Consider the following 6802-nt stretch of genomic DNA (forward strand, 5'->3'; position numbering starts at 1 on the left):
CAGTACTGGAGTCAGATACAGTGGGCACTGATGAAGTATTAATATATTTGCACAGCAGTACTGGAGTCAGATACAGTGGGCACTGATGAAGTATTAATATATTTGCGCTGCAGCACTGGAGTCAGATACAGTGGACACTGATGGGAGTATTAATATATTTGCGCTGCAGCACTGGAGTCAGATACAGTGGGCACTGATGGGAGTATTAATATATTTGCACTGCAGCACTGGAGTCAGATACAGTGGGCACTGATGGGAGTATTAATATATTTGCACTGCAGGACTGGAGTCAGATACAGTGGGCACTGATGGGAGTATTAATATATTTGCACTGCAGTACTGGAGTCAGATACAGTGGGCACTGATGGAGTATTAATATATTTGCACTGCAGTACTGGAGTCAGATACAGTGGGCACTGATGGGAGTATGAATATATTTGCTCTGCAGTACTAGAGTCAGATACAGTGGACACTGATGGGAGTATTAATATATTTGCACTGCAGCACTGGAGTCAGATACAGTGGGCACTGATGAAGTATTAATATATTTGCACTGCAGCACTGGAGTCAGATACAGTGGGCACTGATGGGAGTATGAATATATTTGCGCTGTAGCACTGGAGTCAGATACAGTGGACACTGATGGGAGTATTAATATATTTGCACTGCAGCACTGGAGTCAGATACAGTGGGCACTGATGGGAGTATTAATATATTTGCACTGCAGGACTGGAGTCAGATACAGTGGGCACTGATGGGGGTATTAATATATTTTCACTGCAGCACTGGAGTCAGATACAGTGGGCACTGATGAAGTATTAATATATTTTCACTGCAGCACTGGAGGTAGATACAGTGGACACTGATGGAGTATTAATATATTTGCACTGCAGTACTGGAGTCAGATACAGGGGACACTGATGGAGTATTAATATATTTGCACTGCAGGACTGGAGTCAGACACAGTGGACACTGATGGAGTATTAATATATTTGCACTGCAGGACTGGAGTCAGATACAGGGGACACTGATGGAGTATTAATATATTTGCACTGCAGCACTGGAGTCAGATACAGTGGACACTGATGGGAGTATTAATATATTTACACTGCAGTACTGGAGTCAGATACAGTGGGCACTGATGGAGTATTAATATATTTGCACTGCAGTACTGGAGTCAGATACAGTGGACACTGATGGGAGTATTAATATATTTGCACTGCAGCACTGGAGTCAGATACAGTGGACACTGATGGGAGTATTAATATATTTACACTGCAGTACTGGAGTCAGATACAGTGGGCACTGATGGAGTATTAATATATTTGCACTGCAGCACTGGAGTCAGATACAGTGGGCACTGATGGAGTATTAATATATTTGCACTGCAGTACTGGAGTCAGATACAGTGGGCACTGATGGGAGTATGAATATATTTGCTCTGCAGTACTAGAGTCAGATACAGTGGACACTGATGGGAGTATTAATATATTTGCACTGCAGCACTGGAGTCAGATACAGTGGGCACTGATGAAGTATTAATATATTTGCACTGCAGCACTGGAGTCAGATACAGTGGGCACTGATGGGAGTATGAATATATTTGCGCTGCAGCACTGGAGTCAGATACAGTGGACACTGATGGGAGTATTAATATATTTGCACTGCAGCACTGGAGTCAGATACAGTGGGCACTGATGGGAGTATTAATATATTTGCACTGCAGGACTGGAGTCAGATACAATGGGCACTGATGGGGGTATTAATATATTTTCACTGCAGCACTGGAGTCAGATACAGTGGGCACTGATGAAGTATTAATATATTTTCACTGCAGTACTGGAGTCAGATACAGGGGACACTGATGGGAGTATTAATATATTTACACTGCAGTACTGGAGTCAGATACAGTGGGCACTGATGGAGTATTAATATATTTGCACTGCAGTACTGGAGTCAGATACAGTGGACACTGATGGGAGTATTAATATATTTGCACTGCAGCACTGGAGTCAGATACAGTGGACACTGATGGGAGTATTAATATATTTGCACTGCAGGACTGGAGTCAGATACAGTGGACATTGATGGGAGTATGAATATATTTGCGCTGCAGCACTGGAGTCAGATACATTGGACACTGATGGGAGTATTAATATATTTGCTCTGCAGTACTAGAGTCAGATACAGTGGACACTGATGGGAGTATTAATATATTTGCACTGCAGTACTGGAGTCAGATACAGACGGCACTGATGGGATTATTAATATATTTGCTCTGCAGTACTGGAGTCAGATACAGTGGGCACTGATGGGAGTATTAATATATTTGCACTGCAGTACTGGAGTCAGATACAGTGGACACTGATGAAGTTTTAATATATTTCCACTGCAGTACTGGAGTCAGATACAGTGGACACTGATGGGAGTATTAATATATTTGCTCTGCAGCACTGGAGTCAGATACAATGGGCACTGATGAAGTATTAATATATTTCCACTGCAGTACTGGAGTCAGATACAGTGGACACTGATTAAGTATTAATATATTTGCACTGCAGCACTGGAGTCAGATACAGTGGACACTGATGAAGTATTAATATATTTGCACTGCAGTACTGGAGTCAGACACAGTGGACACTGATGAAGTATTAATATATTTCCACTGCAGTACTGGAGTCAGATACAGTGGACACTGATGGGAGTATTAATATATTTGCACTGCAGTACTGGAGTCAGATACAGTGGACACTGATGGGAGTATTAATATATTTGCACTGCAGTACTGGAGTCAGACACAGTGGACACTGATGGGAGTATTAATTAATTTGCACTGCAGCACTGGAGTCAGATACAGTGGGCACTGATGGAGTATTAATATATTTGCACTGCAGTACTGGAGTCATATACAGTGGGCACTGATGGAGTATTAATATATTTGCACTGCAGGACTGGAGTCAGATACAGTGGACACTGATGGAGTATTAATATATTTGCACTGCAGTACTGGAGTCAGATACAGTGGACACTGATGAAGTATTAATATAATTTCACTGCAGTACTGGAGTCAAATACAGTGGGCACTGATGGGAGTATTAATATATTTGCACTGCAGCACTGGAGTCAGACACAGTGGACACTGATGGGAGTATTAATATATTTGCACTGCAGCACTGGAGTCAGATACAGTGGGCACTGATGGAGTATTAATATATTTGCACTGCAGTACTGGAGTCAGATACAGTGGGCACTGATCGAGTATTAATATATTTGCACTGCAGTACTGGAGTCAGATACAGTGGGCACTGATGGGAGTATTAATATATTTGCACTGCAGTACTGGAGTCAGATACAGTGGACACTGATGAAGTATTAATATATTTGCGCTGCAGTACTGGAGTCAGAAACAGTGGACACTGATGGGAGTATTAATATATTTGCACTGCAGCACTGGAGTCAGATACAGTGGGCACTGATGGAGTATTAATATATTTGCGCTGCAGTACTGAAGTCAGATACAGTGGACACTGATGGGAGTATTAATATATTTGCACTGCAGCACTGGAGTCAGATACAGTGGACACTGATGAAGTATTAATATATTTCCACTGCAGGACTGGAGTCAGATACAGTGGACACTGATGAAGTATTAATATATTTGCGCTGCAGTACTGGAGTCAGATACAGTGGACACTGATGAAGTATTAATATATTTGCACTGCAGGACTGGAGTCAGATACAGTGGACACTGATGGGAGTATTAATATATTTGCACTGCAGTACTGGAGTCAGATACAGTGGACACTGATGGGAGTATTAATATATTTGCTCTGCAGTACTGGAGTCAGATACAGTGGACACTGATGGGAGTATTAATATATTTGCACTGCAGCACTGGAGTCAGATACAGTGGACACTGATGGAGTATTAATATATTTGCACTGCAGCACTGGAGTCAGATACAGTGGACACTGATGAAGTATTAATATATTTGCACTGCAGGACTGGAGTCAGATACAGTGGACACTGATGGGAGTATTAATATATTTGCACTGCAGTACTGCAGTCAGATACAGTGGGCACTGATGGGAGTATTAATATATTTGCACTGCAGCACTGGAGTCAGATACAGTGGGCACTGATGGGAGTATTAATATATTTGCACTGCAGTACTGGAGTCAGATACAGTGGACACTGATGGAAGTATTAATATATTTGCACTGCAGTACTGGAGTCAGATACAGTGGACACTGATGAAGTATTAATATATTTGCACTGCAGCACTGGAGTCAGATACAGTGGACACTGATGGAAGTATTAATATATTTGCGCTGCAGTACTGGAGTCAGATACAGTGGGCACTGATGGGAGTATTAATATATTTGCACTGCAGCACTGGAGTCAGATACAGTGTGCACTGATGGGAGTATTAATATATTTGCACTGCAGTACTGGAGGCAGATACAGTGGACACTGATGGAAGTATTAATATATTTGCACTGCAGTACTGGAGTCAGATACAGTGGGCACTGATGGGAGTATTAATATATTTGCACTGCAGCACTGGAGTCAGATACAGTGTGCACTGATGGGAGTATTAATATATTTGCACTGCAGTACTGGAGGCAGATACAGTGGACACTGATGGAAGTATTAATATATTTGCACTGCAGTACTGGAGGCAGATACAGTAGACACTGATGGAAGTATTAATATATTTGCACTGCAGTACTGGAGGAAGATACAGTGGACACTGATGGAAGTATTAATATATTTGCACTGCAGTACTGGAGTCAGATACAGTGGGCACTGATGAAGTATTAATATATTTGGACTGCAGTACTGGAGTCAGATACAGTGGACACTGATGAAGTATTAATATATTTGCACTGCAGTACTGGAGTCAGATACAGTGGACACTGATGAAGTATTAATATATTTGCACTGCAGTACTGGAGTCAGATACAGTGGACACTGATGAAGTATTAATATATTTGCACTGCAGTACCTGAGTCAGATACAGTGGACACTGATGAAGTATTAATATATTTGCACTGCAGCACTGGAGTCAGATACAGTGGGCACTGATGGGAGTATTAATATATTTGCTCTGCAGCACTGGAGTCAGATACAGTGGACACTGATGGGAGTATTGATATATTTGCACTGCAGCACTGAAGTCAGATACAGTGGGCACTGATGAAGTATTAATATATTTGCACTGCAGCACTGGAGTCAGATACAGTGGGCACTGATGGGAGTATTAATATATTTGCTCTGCAGTATTGGAGTCAGATACAGTGGGCACTGATGGGAGTATTAATATATTTGCACTGCAGGACTGGAGTCAGATACAGTGGGCACTGATGGGAGTATTAATATATTTGCTCTGCAGTATTGGAGTCAGATACAGTGGGCACTGATGGGAGTATTAATATATTTGCAGTGCAGGACTGGAGTCAGATACAGTGGACACTGAAGTATTAATATATTTGCACTGCAGCACTGGAGTCAGATACAGTGGGCACTGATGAAGTATTAATATATTTTCACTGCAGTACTGGAGTCAGATACAGTGGCACTGATGAATATTAATATATTTCCACTGCAGCACTGGAGTCAGATACATTGGGCACTGATGAAGTATTAATATATTTGCACTGCAGGACTGGAGTCAGATACAGTGGGCACTGATGGGAGTATTAATATATTTGCTCTGCAGTATTGGAGTCAGATACAGTGGGCACTGATGGAGTATTAATATATTTGCACTGCAGCACTGGAGTCAGATACAGTGGGCACTGATGAAGTATTAATATTTGCCCTGCAGCCAAGTATAATGGATGTAATAGGAAAGCAATGTCAGCATTACACATCGTGTACAGTGTTATATGGAGCATGCTGGTATAACCCGGGCATCTCCTGTATATAATTACATATGTATAGCTGGTATAACCTGGGTATCTCCTGTATAGAATTATATACAGTCATGGCTGAAAGTGTTGGCACCCTTGAAATTGTTCAAGAAAATGAAATATTTCTACTAGAAAATTATTGCAATTACAAATGTTTTGTTATACACGGTTATTTCCTTTGTGTGTATTGGAACAACAACAAAAAAAACAAACAGAGAAAGATGGCAAATTGGACAGAATTTCACACAAAACCCCAAAAATGGGCAGGACAAAATTGTTGACACCCTTGAATTATTTGGTTGCATACCCTTTGGAATCAATAACTGCAATCAACAGCTTCCGATAAGCATCAACAAGCTGCTTACACCTCTCAACTGGAATTTTAGGCTATGTGCACACATATTTTGGAGCTCTGCGGATTTTTCCGCAGCGGATTTGAGAAATCCGCAGGTAAAAGGCACTACGTTTTACCTGCGGAATTACCGCGGTTTCTATGCGGATTTTGTGCAGATTACACCTGTGGTTTTACATCGGCGGATTCCTTTTGTGGAGCAGGTGTAAACCACAGCGGAATCCGCACAAAGAAATGATATGCTGCGGAATGTAAACCGCAGCATTTCCGCGTGTTTTTTTCCGCAGCATGTGCACTGCGGATTGCGGTTCGAATTGTACTGTAAACGCATGGAAAGCTGCAGCGGACCCACAGCTGCAGATCCGCTGCGGATCCAAAGCAAAATCCGCAACGTGTGCACATAGCAGCTGCAGCAGCTTTCCACGCGTTTACAGTACAATGTAAACCTATGGAAACCGCAATCCACAGTACCCATGCTGTGGAAAAAAACACGCGGAAATGCTGCGGTTTACATTCCGCAGCATGTCATTTCTTT

Source organism: Ranitomeya imitator, chromosome 2 (assembly GCF_032444005.1).
Source record: "Ranitomeya imitator isolate aRanImi1 chromosome 2, aRanImi1.pri, whole genome shotgun sequence".
Taxonomy (NCBI): Eukaryota; Metazoa; Chordata; class Amphibia; order Anura; family Dendrobatidae; genus Ranitomeya; species Ranitomeya imitator.